Below are 16,724 nucleotides of genomic sequence, written 5' to 3'. Positions count from 1 at the left end.
GGGCACTAATGAGGCTGAATTTGATGGGCACTGGGGAGGCTGCATTGCTGGGCACTGGTGAGGCTGCATTTGATGGGCGCTGGTGAGGCTGCATTTGATGGGCACTGGTAGGCTGCATTGATGGGCGCTGGTAGGCTGCATTGATGGGCGCTGGTGAGGCTGCATTTGATGTGCACTGGTGAGGCTGCATTTGATGGGCACTAATGAGGCTGCATTTGATGGGCACTGGGGAGGCTGCATTGGTGGGCGCTGGGGAGGCTGCATTTGATGGGCGCTGGGGAGGCTGCATTTGATGGGCGCTGGGGAGGCTGCATTTGATGGGCGCTGGGGAGGCTGCATTTGATGGGCGCTGGGGAGGCTGCATTTGATGGGCACTGGGGAGGCTGCATTTGATGGGCACTGGGGAGGCTGCATTTGATGGGCACTGGGGAGGCTGCATTTGATGGGCGCTGGGGAGGCTGCATTTGATGGGCACTGGGGAGGCTGCATTTGATGGGCACTGGGGAGGCTGCATTTGATGGGCGCTGGGGAGGCTGCATTTGATGAGCACTTCATTAAAAAGGAGGGGTATACGTGGGCAAGGGTGGAGTCAAAGTGGCGGCAAAAAGAGGTTTCGCTAAGGTGTCAAAAATCCTTGCACCAGCCCTGATAGGATGACCACCACATTAGGGACCAGATGATCCTTTAAAAGAATACAAAATCTAAACATGAACAGAGATGCTGGGACTTGTAGTCCCACTCCCACCACAACTAAAGGATTACAAATGAACTTATGCTGAAGCTTTTTGTCCTCGTCTCAAGTCACAAGTTCCCAGTCTCCATTGTTGATGACTTTGAGGAAGACCAACACATTCAAAAAATAAACGATATGGTCCTTTAAAGGCACAGAAAATCTCAGCAAGAATGGAGATGCTGGGACTTGTAGTCCCACTACAGCTAAAAGGTCACTGATGGGCTTATCCTGAAACGTTTTGTCCTCATCTCAAGTCACATGGTCCCAGTCCCACCGCTGATGACTTTGAGGAAGACCAACACATTAAGAAAGAGACAATATGGTCCTTTAGAGGCACAGAAAATCTCAACATGGATGGAGATGCTGGGACTTGTAGTCCCACCACAGCTAAAAGATCAAGAGATGGGCTTACCCTGAAACTTTTTGTCCTTGTCTCTTCTCAACGGGATCACAGGTGGGCTTATCCTGAAACATTCTGACCACAGAGATTCTTAGCATGATCGGTGATGCTGGGACTTGTAGTCCCAGCACAGCTAAAAGGTCACAGATGGGCTTATCCTGAAACTTTTTGTCCTCGCCTCAAGTCACACGCTCCCAGTCTCCGCTGTTGATGACTTTGAGGAAGACCAAAACATTAAGAAAGAGACAATATGGTCCTTTAAAGGCACAGAAAATCTCAACATGGATGGAGATGCTGGGACTTGTAGTCCCACCACAGCTAAAGGGTCACAGGTGGGCTTACCCTGAAACTTGTTGTCCTCGTCTCTTCTCTACAGAAGCACAGATGGGCTTATCCTGAAATGTTTTGTCCTCATCTTAAGCCACATGGTCCCAGTCTCCGCTGTTGACTTTGAGGACGATCACCACTGTATAAAAAAGCTCATATCCTCCTTCAAAGGCACAGAGATTATTACCAGAAACAGGGATGTTGGGACTTGTAGTCCCACCACAAATAAGGGCCACAGGTGGGCTTACCCTGAAACTTTCTGCCCACAGAAAATCTCAGGATGGAGATGCTGGGACCTGTAGTCCCACCACAACTAAAAGGGAGTGAGCTTACCCTGAAACTTTTTGGTCCTGGTCTCTTCTCAATGGGATCGCAGGTGGGCTTATCCTGAAACTATTTGTTCTCGTCTCAAGTCACATGCTCCTAGTCTCCACTGTTGATGACTTTGAAGACGATCACCACCGTATAAAAGAGCTCATATCCTCCTTCAAAGGCACAGAGAATATTACCATAAACAGGGATGTTGGGACTTGTAGTCCCACCACAAATAAGGGCCACAGGTGGGTTTACCCTGAAACTTTTTGTCCTCGTCTCAAGTCACACGGTCCCAGTCTCCGCTTGTTGATGACTTTCGAGGACGATCACCACCGTATAGAAGAGCTCATATGATCCTTCAAAAATCTTTCCATAAACAGGGATGTTGGGACTTGTAGTCCCACCACAACTAAAGAGTCACAGGTGAGCTTACCCTGAAACTTTTTGTTCTCATCTCAAGTCACATGGTCCCAGTCTCCGCTGTTGATGACTTTCGAGGACGATCAACACCATGAAAAAAACTCCCATCATCCTTCGAAGGCACAGAGAATTACAGGCTGACCAGAGATGTTGGGACCTGTAGTCCCACCAAAGGCACAGAGAATCTCAACCTGAACAAGGGCGCTGAGACTTTTAGTCCTACCAAAAATTAGGGTCGCAGGTGGGCTTATCCTGAAACTTTCTGTCCTCGTCTCAAGTCACATGGTCCCAGTTTCTGCTGTTGATGACTTTGAGGACGATCACCACCGTATAAAAGAGCTCATATGATCCTTCAAAAATCTTTCCATAAACAGGGATGTTGGGACTTGTAGTCCCACCACAAATAATGGTCATAGGTGGGCTTACCCTGAAACTTTCTGTCCTCGTCTCAAGTCACATGGTCCCAGTTTCTGCTGTTGATGACGATCACCACTGTATAAAAGAGCTCATATGATCCTTCAAAAATCTTTCCATAAACAGGGATGTTGGGACTTGTAGTCCCACCAAAGGCACAGAGAGTCTCAACCTGAACAGAGATGCTGGGACTTGTAGCCCCACCAAAGGCACAGAGAATCTCAACCAGAACAGAGATGCTGGGACTTGTAGTCCTACCAAAGGCACAGAGAAGCTCAACCTGAACAGAGATGCTGGGACTTGTAGTCCTACCAAAGGCACAGAGAAGCTCAACCTGACCAGAGATGCTGGGACTTGTAGTCCCACCAAAGGCACAGAGAATCTCAACCTGAACAGAGATGATGGGACTTGTAGTGCTACCAAAGGCACAGAGAATCTCAACCAGACCAGAGATGCTGGGACTTGTAGTCCTACCACAATTAAAAGGTTCACAGATGGACTTTTCCGGATAGCAGTCCTAGGATCTAATTATGGTGGCATCACCCAACCTAAGTTCTTCCACCCATAGGGAAAAAAAGGGAAATAAAATATATAATACAATGTATCACCCAACAAAACTTCCACAACTAAAAAAAAAGAGGACATACAACTTTCCGAGGACTATGGAGTAGAATGTAAGTTGTTAGATAGAGATGTGTGACCCCCCTATGCCCGGCGTGCCCGCTCCTCTTACCCGCCTGGATGTCCTCTCCTGCCCGCGTGTTCTTTGTGTCTGCCGCTCAGCATGGTGAGCCCGGACTTCCCAGCACAGCTTATGAGTCACAGTCAAGGGGTGGGAATCCCCGCGGTGACGTCACACTCCATATAGGGACATCCTGGGGAGAAGAAGAGCCGCTGTCAGCGATGTCCATGGTGGGAAGCGGCCCCCCTGGGGGAAAGTGATCAGGAGGGGTCACTTCTATAAAGGTGTTGAATAGCTCCTCCCCCCCACAAGCGTTTTGTCTTTTTAGTTTGCTTATAATGTTTATAAAAAGCCTTAAAGGGGCTTTCCACTCTACATCCACAGGTGGCCAGAACCCCCCCCCCCCCCCCCAACTGGAAGCCCCCTCCAAGTGCCCTGGAGCTCTGAATGGGATAGAATGATCAGATCTGGGAAAATTTCTTATGGGCCAGTACACGAGATCCAAAAATCTAAATGGAAAATACCGCTTTTCGAATCGATCGTACGATAATCGGATCGTTAGTACAGAGCTTTCGATAACCGATCAGGACCGTTGATTCGATATTATCCGATCGGTAATGCACAACATTTTTCTCATACCGTACCAGATCGTACAATTTTTCCCCAAAAATTGAACTTCCGCTGTCCAGATTACCCCCCCTCCGGGGGCATATTTGGCATCCTTTAGGGCAGTGATGGGGAACCTTGGCACCCCAGATGTTTAGGAACTACATTTCCCATGATGCTCATGCTCTCGAGTGTAGTTGAGCATCATGGGAAATGTAGTTCCAAAACATCTGGGGTGCCAAAGTTCCCCATCACTGCTTTAGGGGGAGGGGAGGAGCAGATACCTGTCCAATACAGGTATTTGTTCCCACTTCCGGCGAAAGACCGCCAAAGTGATCTACGCCATGTCTGGACCCTCCTCCGTCCCCCCAGCTGTCTGACACCCAGGTCCCAGAAGACAGCAGGGACCAGTCAGAAAGCGCAGCGCGACTCACGCATGTGCAGTAGGAAACCAGGCTGTGAAACTGCAAGGCTTCACTTCCCGATTCCTTTCCCAGCAATTCCGGCGCCTCCCCCTGGGGGCCGAGGGACAGGTCGGCTCCGGGTAAGGACATCACGGGTGCCCTGGACAGGTAAGTGTCCTTATTTTAAAAGTCAGCAGCTGCAATATTTGTTAGACGTCGGAAAGTGTCTCTCTGTGGGGGTGGGCACTCGATGAAGAGGAGGGGCCAGGAGCGCTGCCAGGGGTCCCTAGAAGAGGAGGGCTGTGGAGGGGGCGAGAGCGGCTGCTGGGAGGCTGAGCCGGGTGTCGGTCCAGGCATGTGGGCGGATCCCGACCATATGATCTCAATCTTTCTTGAGCCCGGACCGACTCTGTGACATCAGCCGACAGCGGGCTGCTGAAAACGGGTCACATGAGTGAATAAATATCCCCAAAAAACATATAAAAAAACATTTTTTTCCCTCAGTTTATTTACGTATTCTTCTACATATTTTTGGTAAAAAAAAACGTAATAAGCGTATATTGATTGGTTTGTGCAAAAGTTATAGCGTCTACAAAATATAGTGATAGTTTTATGGCATTTTGATTAATATTTTTCTTTTTTTTACTAGTAATGGCGGCGATCAGCGATTTTTATTGTGACTGCGACATTATGGCGGACACATTGGACACTTCGTAGACAACGGCGCAGGCACACTGAGCGTGCCGTTTTTGTGAATGCCATTATTGGGGTTAATTCTGTATTCCCGCGCATGCGCATGGATCTGCCGATCCCGCGTGCGGGAATGACGTCATCACAGCGCCGGAGCGGCAATAACAGGAAGAAGATGCGAGAGGAACGAGGAGGACTTCGGGGGCTTCGATTTCAGGTAAGTGCCACATAATGAGCTAGTATGCTATGCAAATTAGCTCTTTATGCCTTTCTCTTGCTGGATTCGTTTTTATTCCCGTTTTCCGGGGGGGTTTACTTCCTCTTTAACCACTCTCCCGATGTCAGGGAGCTGTGATCAGTGTCCTGTCACTAGGAAGAATGGGGAAATGCTTGTTTACATCAGCATTCCCCTGTTCTTCCTCTCCGTGAGACCATCGCGGGGAACGTTAATCTGCCTGTACGTGCCATTCTGCCAACGTATATCGGCGTGAGCCGGTCAGCAAGCGGTTAAGGGGTTTGGAATGGTGGGAGGCGGGGCTTTTTGTCATGTGACTGCCTTGTCACAGCGGTCACGTGATCGGAAAGCTCCTTCAAGATGTAAACGGGAGCTTTCAGTTAGCCGCCGGTAACTGTGCTGGGAGCGCACAAGGGGCGTGCGCTCTCAGCACAGCGCTATTGGACGCAAATATGCATGCACTTTGGAGGAGTTAGCCGCACATCGGCAAACATGACGCTTTTTCAGGCACGTCAAATAACATGGTGCCAAGCTAACTGGCTGCTGTAACCACGACGTGTGCTGGACAAGTGTGAACCTAGGCTGATTCCGCATACACACGATCAGAACCGTGGATTTTTTTCCGACTGAATTTTGGCTCAAACGTGTGTTGCATACACACGGTCACACAAATGTTGTCGGAAATTCCAAACGTCAAGAACGCGGTGACGTACAGCACTAAGATGAGCCGAGAAAAATTAAGTTCAATGATTCCGAGCATGCGTAGGATTTTTGTGCATACAGACGATCGGAATTTCCGACAAGATCTTTTTCGTCTGAAAATTTGAGAACCAGTTCTCAAATTTTTACTTTTGACAGAAAATGTCCGATGGAGCCTACATACAGTCAAAATTTCCGACCAAAAGCTCACATCGAACATTTCTTGTCGGAAATTCCGATCGTGGATTTCAGGAAAGTCGATTCACTCCAAAATCGAACGTTAAAGCAAGTACTTTTGTATGACGTTCGCCATGCGCTCGAATGAACGTTCGTACAATCTGCTAGTGTATAGTCATCTTTAAGAGAAAGAGTTGAAGAATTCCGGTCATTCCTAACAATTGGAATGCTGGGATTCCTGTGTATGTAGATCAGAGCAGAATAATCCGGAGGGGGTCAGTTAAACAATTAGGTGAAAGGCTTTGTTTATTGTCAGGCCGGGACAATGGAGGGAGATGTATATCGGCAACACCCGCTTGTTTGTTGAAATGCAAAGGAAGATTGGACTCGGAGTTCAGAGGCCACCATCATTAACATCTTGCTGTAAAGTCCACCTTCATTGCCCTCCCGAAGTGTGACTGGCACCAGAAGATACTCAAGAAAACTCCAATCCGAAGACTTTTCCAAAAAATTGGTTGTCTTCTTTGGAAGAGAAAAAGTCCAAAAGTCTTTTTTTTTTTTGGAGTAGAACCATCATTTTTGAAGGAAGGGCCATTTAATATGGTCACATGTATGACTGAGTGATCACTGGTCTAGACTTATGCCGCGTACACACGATCATTTTACGTTTTTTTATGACATTAAAAACGAGCGTGTGTGGGCAGATCGTGTTCAGAGCATTTTTCGGGTTCTGAAAAACGGGCAAATTCTTTTTCGAACATGCTCTATTTTTTCACGACGTTTTAACCACTTAAGCCCCGGACCATATAGCTGGTCAAAGACCAGAGCACTTTTTGCGATTCGGCACTGCGTCGCTTTAACAGACAATTGCGCGGTCGTGCGACGTGGCTCCCAAACAAAATTGGCGTCCTTTTTTCCCCACAAATAGAGCTTTCTTTTGGTGGTATTTGATCACCTCTGTGGTTTTTATTTTTTGCGCTATAAACAAAGATAGAGCGACAATTTTGAAAAAAATTCAATATTTTTTACTTTTTGCTGTAATAAATATCCCCCAAAAACATATATAAAACATTTTTTTTCCTCAGTTTAGGCCGATACGAATTCTTCTACCTATTTTTGGTAAAAAAAAATCGCAATAAGCGTTTATCGATTGGTTTGCGCAAAATTTATAGCGTTTACAAAGTAGGGGATAGTTTTATTGCATTTTTATTAATTTTTTTTTTTTTACTACTATTGGCGGCGATCAGCGATTTTTTCCGTGACTGCGACATTATGGCGGACACTTCGGACAATTTTGACACATTTTTGGGACCATTGTCATTTTGACAGCAAAAAATGCATTTAAATTGCATTGTTTATTGTGAAAATGACAGTTGCAGTTTGGGAGTTAACCACAGGGGGCGCTGTAGGAGTTAGGGTTCACCTAGTGTGTGTTTACAACTGTAGGGGGGTGTGGCTGTAGGACTGACGTCATCGATCGAGTCTCCCTTATAAAAAGGATCACTCGATCGATACGCCGCCACAGTGAAGCACGGGGAAGTTCTCCCCGTTCTTCAGCTCCGGGGAGCGATCGCGACGGAACGGCTATAAACGAATAGCCGCGCCGTCGTCCCGGATCGCTCCCCGAGGGAATCCGCCCGCCGCACGCAGCGGAGGGGGTCCCGATCGGACCCCCCAGCCGCTAGAAGGCAAGGACGTATATATACGTCCTTCTGCCTGTACGTGCCATTCTGTGGACGTAAATAGTCGTGTGGCGGGCGTTAAGGGGTTAAAAACGAGTGTGGGCTTCAGAGCATTTTTCGGGTTCTGAAAAATGGCCAAAAATGTTTTCGAACATGCTCTATTTTTTCACGACGTTTTAAACGTTGTTTTTCAGGTTGTAAAAAAATGGTCGTGCGTGGGCTTTAACGGCGTGAAAAATCCGCGCACGCTTAGAAGCAAGTTATGAGACGGGAGCGCTCGTTCTGGTAAAACTATTGTTCGTAATGGATTAAGCACATTCACGCTGTAACAGACAGAAAAGTGCAAATCGTCTTTTACTAACACGAAATCAGCTAAAGCAGCCCAAAGGGTGGCGTCATCCGAATGGAACTTCCCCTTTATAGTGCCGTCGGACATGTTGTACGTCACCGCGCTTTGCTAGAGCATTTTGTTTTCAAGATCATGACGCAAGACCGTTTTAATGATCAAGTTGAAAAAAACTTCATTTTTTCTAGAGCCTGAAAAACTTCGTTTTTTACAACCCGAAAAATGATCGTGTGTACGCGGCATTACAGTTATGGCCAACGTGGTATTTTCGGGATATCAAAAATAAAGACGCTCAAGCAATCAGATTAAAGTGGTTGTAAACCCAACCACACAACTTGCACCTACAGGTAAGCCTAGATTAAAGCGGATGTGCCACGGGAAAATAATATTAAAAGCCAGCAGCTACAAATACTGCAGCTGCTGACTTTTAATATTAGGACACTTACCTGTCCTGGAGTCCAGCGCTGATCGCAGCAGAGCACGAGCGATCGCTCGTCTCTCTGCTGCTCCCCCCGCCATCCACGCTCAGGGAACCAGGAAGTGAAGCGCTGCGGCTTCACTGCCCGGTTCCCTACGGCGCATGCGCGAGTCGCGCTGCGCCCGCCGATTGGCTCACACGCTGTGTGCTGGGAGCCGAGTGTTACCAGCACACAACGGGCGACAGACGGGATGTGACGGAATGCCCGTCTTTTGCCCGTAGCGTGTGGCCGGAAGTGGGTGCAAATACCTGTCTTTAGACAGGTGTCTGCACCCCCCTCCCCCCTGAAAGGTGTCAAATGTGACACCGGAGGGGGGGAGGGTCTCCACTCTAGGGTGGAGAACCGCTTTAAGTCCCCTTTCACACTTATACGACTTGTCCCACGATTTTGGACTGCAAAATCGCATGACAAGTCATTCTCCATGATTTTCAATGACTTCCATTCATATTGGCACGACTTTAAAGCGGAGTTCCGCCGTTAAAAAAATATAAAAAGCCAGCAGCTACAAATACTGCAGCTGCTGACTTTTAATATATGGACACTTACCTGTCCTGGAGTCCAGCGACGTCTGCAGCACAAGACAAGCAATCGCTCGTCTATCTGCTGCCCCCACCGCCATACTCGGTGAGGGAATCAGGAAGTGAAGCGTTCCGGCTTCACTGCCCGATTCTCTATGGCGCATGCGCGAAAATACCCGCAAAGAGGACTCTCGGAAGTGGGTGCAAATACCTGTCTTAGACAGGTATCTGCGCCCCCCTCTCCCCTGAAAGGTGTCAAATGTGACACTGGAGGGAGGGTTCCGATGAGTCAAAGTTCCACTTTAGGGTGGAGCTCCGTTTTAAGTGATGCCAACTTCAAAGTAGTCCCTGCACTACTTTGGTCCTACTTCCATGCGAGTTGATGTCCATAGACCTCAATGCTAAACCCTCAAGTAGCATGCAAATCGTACCTGAATAATATAGACACGATTTCAGTACGACTTTGTAAGCGCAAGCAGCTTTTTGACCCTTGTACCACCCAATCCTTTCAACACAGTAGCCCCTCCCAAGCACATTTTTTTCTAGCACACATTCACTTCCTGGTTATTCCCTCAGGAACAATGTGCTCCAAACAGCCCAAAAAAAGAGACGTCCTTGTCCTCCGCTTCTCCTCCTCTTCTTCCTCATGCACTGCTACTGCAGCAATGACTACTGCGGTGGCAATATATTGAATAGCAAACATTTTCTGTCACAACACACCACACCACAACAACCAGGAAGCCAACAGGAACTGGAAACAATTATGGCAGAAAAAGGAATTACCTCACAACATGGATGTTTTCATTGGTTAATGCCAAAGTTGTGGCAAAGTAGTACTGATCCAAAATCGCGGGAAAGTCGCACGACTTTGAAGTCGTACAAGTGTGACAGGGGCCTAAGGGTTACCTGTAGGTGCAAGAAATATCTCCTAAACCTGCACGGTTTAGGACATATTTACAATAATGACAGGCGCCGATGTCTACGATACATGCGCATCGTAGACAACGGCGCAGGCGCACTGAGCGTGCCGTTTTTGTGAATGCCATTATTGGTGTTAATTCCGTATTCCCACGCATGCGCAGGGATCTGTCGATCCCGCGTGCGGGAGTGACGTCATCACAGCGCCGGAGCGGCGATAACAGGAAGAAGATGCGAGGGGAACGAGGAGGATTCGTTTTTTTCCCCGTTTTCCGGGGGGGATTTACTTCCTCTTTAACCACTTGCCAACTACCAACGTACCCGTACATCACTGGACTTCAAGTGGTTCTACCGGGATAATGTCCACAGCTGTAGGGGTCACCTGGAGTTGCCACCTCATCCCTTTAAACCTGAACACATATGAATTACACAGGTTCTGAGGCTAAATAAATGCAGACAAAACAACAAGTGCGTTTAATTACCACCTTAATCAGCCACAGAACCTGTGTAAGTAAAGCGGAGGTTCACCCAAAAAACAAGTATATAACATTACATTCTGTATACCTCAAACATGTACAGAATGCTGTTTTTTTTTTTTGGGGGGGGGAGGTGTACATACGGTATTATCGCTATTTTTCACCTGGCTTCTGGGTACTAGCTCCCGCGGGAGTAGGCGTTCCTATGCAGTAGCGCAATGTCCTCTGGGACTTCGCCCAGATGATTGACATGCCTGACAAACCCCCCCCCCCGGTGGATAAGGCACGTCACGAGTTTACGAAACTAGCCGAACTGCGAGTCAGCTCTATACGGCGCCTGCGCACTGACTAGGAGCCGTGTAGAGCTGACTGCACGAGCGCCGTATAAAGCCGACTCGCATTACGTCTAGTTACGGAAACTCGCCTTATCAGCCGGGGGGAAGTTTTTGTCAGGCACGTCAATCATCTGGGCGACAGAGGACATTGCGCCACTGCATAGGAACGCCTACTCCCGCGGGAGCTAGTACCGGAAGCCAGGTGAAAAATTGCGATAATACCGTATGTACACCAAAAACCAGCATACTGAACATGTTTGAGGTATACAGAATGTAATGTTATATACTTGTTTTTTGGGTGAACCTCCGCTTTAATACATGTTCGGGTTTAAAGGGATGAGGTGGCAACTCCCCTGGCATCCCGATATAGTTTTTTAGAAACCGATGGTTGGCTCTCTTGTAAAAGCAATCCTAGCAGCTGACTAGCAACTGGATTGGTTTTACAAGCAGAGGGAGGGAACGACCCCCCACCACCACCACCTTCTGTGGCTTTACCGGGATCCCCCACCTCACCAGGAGTCCCGATCGACCAGCTGACGCTTCCAAATCCAAAATTGTCAACAGAAGAAGAATGGAGAACCAAACTTCCAATTGGGACACTTGATCCAGTGACAGCTCTTGATTTTCTCTCACTTCCTGTTGTGTCTCCAAGACAGGAAATAAAAGGAAATCTCCCCAACGGGACACAGGCAACAAAGAATAGACCAACAAGGGTTTTAATGCTTCACCCACTTCAATCTGTTGGAATGAATTTAGCGAGAATACTTCCCATATGGAATACATGAGCCAGTAGGTATTTGACATATTACAGTATATCCGTCTTGAGTATCCTTTTTTGGACATAAACATTTTTACTTCCTGGGCTTACTCTTGGTTTTGTGTTGATTGCTATAGCTTGCCCCTATGAGAATTCCCCGATACATCATTGGATATGATTTTTTGGAATCTTGTGGATAAGGCTGCTATTCTCCCATAAGGTATTTCCACTGTTTGTTTTTTTGTGTGCCATGCTCTTCATTTGGACAGGTCGATGTTTTTAAGATGTGTGTAAAGCCTCGTACACACGGTCGGACATCCGACAAACGTTCCCTTGGATTTTTGTCCGAAGTGAGTTGTCCGGTCACATCCATAGCATACACACGCTAGGACGTTTCTACAAACTTTTCTAAAACTTTCCCAACATCACGTGTCTTTTCTGCTCTTTATCGCCACCCTTTGGTTAACCTCTGCTATTGTTGGTTGATTTTAACATTGGTTCTGGGCATGCGTGTTTGTACTTCGGACAAAAGTCTGATGGCTTTGCTGTACACATGGTCAGACTAGGCACCATCGGACTTTTGTTGTCGTAAAGTTTGTCCATTTGCAGACCGAACTTTTTGTCCGACGAAACCCGAAAAAGTTGGTCCGATGGAGCGTATACACGGTCGGACAAATGTGAAAACTTCAAAAAAATGGGGAAGAGGGCGCTAGTGTAAATAATACCTATTATTTAGGACACCCTCAGTGCGAGGATCCCTAAAGGTATGGGTGAGATAAAATAAATTAAACACTACGGTGGACAAGAAAATCATACATAAATGATATCTCTACTACATTGTGTGCAGTGATTTAACATTCAAAAATCGTTGACATATTTGTATGCAACAAAACTGGTGTCTTATATAAATTTGGGTGTAACCATGGGTGTCCGCTCCATAGGGCAAGGGGGGTCGTTTGCCCCCCCCTGGAATCGCCAGGGAGAGCCAGGAGCATGGCCGAACTGGCCCTGGGGCCGATTTAAGCAGTGACTGCAGCGCTCCCCTCTTCTCTAGTTGTCCCTTATTTAGAGTGCCTTTCCCTCTTCTGGAATCAAATCCAGTTGTCCCTCATTCCAAAAGTTTCCTCTTTTAGACCTGAAATAAAAATACTGTCAATATAGTGTAGTGTTTCAGTCAAGGGAAAGGGGTGCTGTGAAATGAAAAGGGGTCCAGTGATGCAGGGTGCTGTGTAATGTAAAGGGGTCCAGTGGTGCAGGGTGCTGTGTAATGTAAAGGGGGCCAGTGATGCAGGGTGCTGTGTAATGTAAAGGGGTCCAGTGATGCAGGGTGTTGTGTAATGTAAAGGGGTCCAGTGGTGCAGGGTGCTGTGTAATGTAAAGGGGTCCAGTGGTGCAGGGTGCTGTGTAATGTAAAGGGGCCAGTGATGCAGGGTGCTGTGTAATGTTTAGGGGTCCAGAGCTGTGGGGTGCTGTGTAATGTAAAGGGGTCCAGAGGTGCAGTTGTGGAGAGGGGGTACAGAGTAGTGACAAAGAGATATTGAAAGATGCAGGGGGCACAGTGGGGTGTTTTTACATTTTAACGTGGGGGGGGGGGGCGCTTTTAACCCCCGCTAGCGGTCGAAGAAAGGGTAAAATGCGACTGTATATCGCCGAAGCGCCCCCCTCTGAAAAAATTTCAGCGGATGCCCATGGGTGTAACCAATAAAAGTGCAAAAGACACTAAGCAATTATGCGTCTCTTGAGTGAAACCTCAAAAACACAAAAGAACAGAAAAAAACACAGTCCATAGGTGATTGCCTCCGCAGGTGAATTCAATCCAAAAAATCATCAAATCATGCAAAGAGTCTTTAGTGATACAGCAGCCACCACCATCTACTGAGACTTCACCCGAAGTGATCTTGACAGGAGATATGCTTACCAGATAAAGTGAACCCCTTTAGTGAAAAAGTGGGTCTAAAGGGCTGAGCAGGTCTAAGTGCCTGCACACTATTCACCACCGTTCAGACTGCTAGCGATCATATGACCAATGGTATCCAGGAATCCATCCACAAAATAAACAGGAGAAAGCTATAGTGCATTAACGTTTATTAAAAAATGACAAATAAAAAGCTGATTGGCCCCTTACTTTTGTGGGTGCCTGCCCGGCACTAGGACTGCATGCGTCTTAAACCAGGACCTTGGCTGTATCTCGTAGGTCACTGTGTGTGGGAAGCGCATTCGTTGCTGCAGAGTATGAGCGCGGGATCAGCTGGTGAGCGGGGGATGTCAGACTAGGATGTCAGACTTTCTTGTCCACCGGAGTGTTTAATTTATTTTCTAATTTAATTTATCTCACCCATACCTTTAGGGTGTCCTAAATAATAGGTATTATTTACACTAGCGCCCTCTTCCCCATTTTTTGATTCTATTGCACAATATTTCTATATATTTTGTTACAGAGGAGCTGCTTGGCACATAAGTAGTTAATATTATTTCACCTTGTGATTAATTTTTATATACTTATTCATTTTGGCGCGGAAACACACCCCACTCACAAATGTGAAAACTTGCAGATTTTGAAGTTTGTTGGACGAAAGTCCGACCGTGTGTACGGGCCTTAACTCCGTTACCAAATTCTAACACATATGTTATTTAACCTAGATAGTGAGACCCGTTTCTTTCTTGCGACGAACCCTGAATGTGTCCTGATGAAGCTTAAGGCCTAGTACACACGAGAGAATTTATCTGCGGATACGGTCCACCGGACCGTTTCCGCGGATAAATCCTCTCGAGGATTTGCGAGGATTTTGATCCGATGAAGTGTACTCACCATCGGATCGAAATCCGCGCCGAAATCCCATCGCGATGACGTGTCGCGCCGTCGCCGCGATGATGACGCGGCGACGTGCGCGACGCTGTCATATAAGGAATTCCACGCATGCGTCGAATCATTACGACGCATGCGGGGGATCCCTTCGGACGGATGGATCCGGTGAGTCTGTACAGACCAGCGGATCAATCCGTTGGGATGGATTCAAGCGGATAGATTTTAAAGCATGTCTTCAAATTTTTATCCGCTGGAAATCCATCCCAGGGGATAAAAATCCGCGGAAACAGATCCGCTGGATTGTACACACCAGGGAATCTATTCGCTGGAGCCGGTCCGCGGATCAATTCCAGCGGATGGATCCTCTCGTGTGTACGGGGCCTAACAGCGAAACGCGTTGACGCACAGGGGCTCACTCTATACCGTGTATCTTGTATATATGTTTTTAAATCATCCTAACCCTCTATATGTACCATGTACTATTTTCAATAAATATTGTATTTTTTGTATATTCTCCGTTGTTTACTGTGCCTTCAAAGTCCGACCTTTGGGTTACCATCTTGGTACCCCTTTTTTCTTATTCCCCCTATCATTTACGGATGTGGCAATGTGAGTGCTTTCCATTCCTATGAGCTTCACCCACTCTATCCAAAAGTTTTGGCCATACATACTCTTCATTGTCACGTGATTGCTCATGCTCATTACTATTTTAGAAGGACGGTCATGACTATCACGCCATCAGAAGCGGAAGTAAGCTGATTTTAATTATTGTGATTACGGGCATTCATTACATTCCCGTCTAGCTCTAATCACTCTGACTCAGTCTATGTGTGAGGAACAACCGAAGTTACATAAGAGAAAGTAGAGCAACATTTTTGGCTAGAGTTGGGAAAGTTGGGAAAGTTCAAACCCTTATCAGGTTGTTCCTGGGGAAATCTCCTTTCATTTCCTGTCTTGGAACCACAACAGGAAGTGAGAAGAAATCTCCCCGAAGATAGGGAACTTCCCCCCACTGACAGTTGTCTCCGGAACGTTGGAAGATTTCCCAGCACTTCTCACTCTCATGACAATTCTACATTTCCCATCACTTTCTACCTCAGTGACAATGGTCACTGGTACGAATAGATGGCGAATATCCCCAATGGGGACAAAGACGGCAATGTAAACCTAGCAGAGGGTCTAAGGCTGGCCATAGACGGAGCAAAGTTTGGCAGGTTCAGCAGGAACTGGTTAAATTTGGATCCAGCTATGGGCAGGCTGGTTGTACTGAAGTCTGACAACCAGTCTAACAAGTTTTTCTTGTGTGATCACTATAGCCGCTAGCAGTGATCATTGTATTCTGATGGCGGGGAAACGTCCCGCTTTCAGAACACAATAGTGCAGTGGGAGGGATTCCCCAATCAACACTGACTGCATTGAACCCGTTCATGTGGTTAAAGGATGGAAAATTGCATAATCTATGGCTTCCTTTAGACGAGTGGTCTCCAAACTATGGCGGATGTGGCCCTTTGCTTGCTTTTATCCCCCTGGGGCACTGTTCCTCCCACTGACCCCAACAATTGGGCAATTGTCCTCCTATTGACGCCAACAATATATCCACCCACTCTCACCAAAGAAGGGCCAAAAAAGGGCCGGGAATTTGGGGGGGGGGGATAAATTTCATTTTTTTTTTTTTTGCAAACAGGTAATTTTTCTCCTTCACTAATCTGCACTGATGAGGCTGGACTGATGAGACTGCACTGATGGGGATTGATGAGGCTGCACTGATGAGGCTGCACTGATGGGGACTGATGAGGCGGCACTGATGGGCACTGAGAGGTGGCACTGATCGGCAACACTAACAGGTGGTACTGATGGGCACTGATTGGCAGCACTGGTGGCAATGATTGGCAGCACTGGTGGGCACTTTTGGGACTGCACTGATAATCAGGACACTGATAATCAGTGGGAGGGATTCCCCAATCAACACTGAGCGGGACACGCGGACCCGATCGCCGCTGGGGTCCCGCGATCGCTCCCTGGAGCTGAAGAACGGGGAGAGCCGCGTGTAAACACAGCTTCCCCGTTCTTCACTGTGGCGGCTGCATCAATCGTGTCATCCCTTTTATAGGGAGACACAATCGACGACGTCACTCCTACAGCCACACCCCCCTACAGTTGTAAACACACATTAGGTGAAACATAACTCCTTCAGCGCCCCCTAGTGGTTAACTCCCAAACTGCAACTGTCATTTCCACAGTAAACAATGCATTTTAAATGCATTTTTTGCTGTGAAAATGACAATGGTCACAAAAATGTGTCAAA

General features: G+C 47.3%; 1 protein-coding gene across 1 annotated transcript in view; it reads right to left on the bottom strand.

Annotated features, from left to right (window-relative positions):
• Positions 1-3,417, bottom strand: part of LOC120916454 (protein BTG3-like) — a 36,258-nt gene extending 32,841 nt beyond the window's left edge. Inside the window, exon 1 of the mRNA XM_040327428.1 lies at positions 3,343-3,417. The gene's annotated coding sequence lies outside the window, so the exon portion shown is untranslated. The remainder of the gene's footprint in view (positions 1-3,342) is intronic.
• Positions 3,418-16,724: the final 13,307 nt, after the last annotated feature.

This window comes from Rana temporaria, chromosome 10 (assembly GCF_905171775.1).
Source record: "Rana temporaria chromosome 10, aRanTem1.1, whole genome shotgun sequence".
Taxonomy (NCBI): domain Eukaryota; kingdom Metazoa; phylum Chordata; class Amphibia; order Anura; family Ranidae; genus Rana; species Rana temporaria.
The sequence above is the reverse complement of the archived record's forward strand: the minus strand, read 5'-3'. Positions and strand labels throughout refer to the sequence as shown.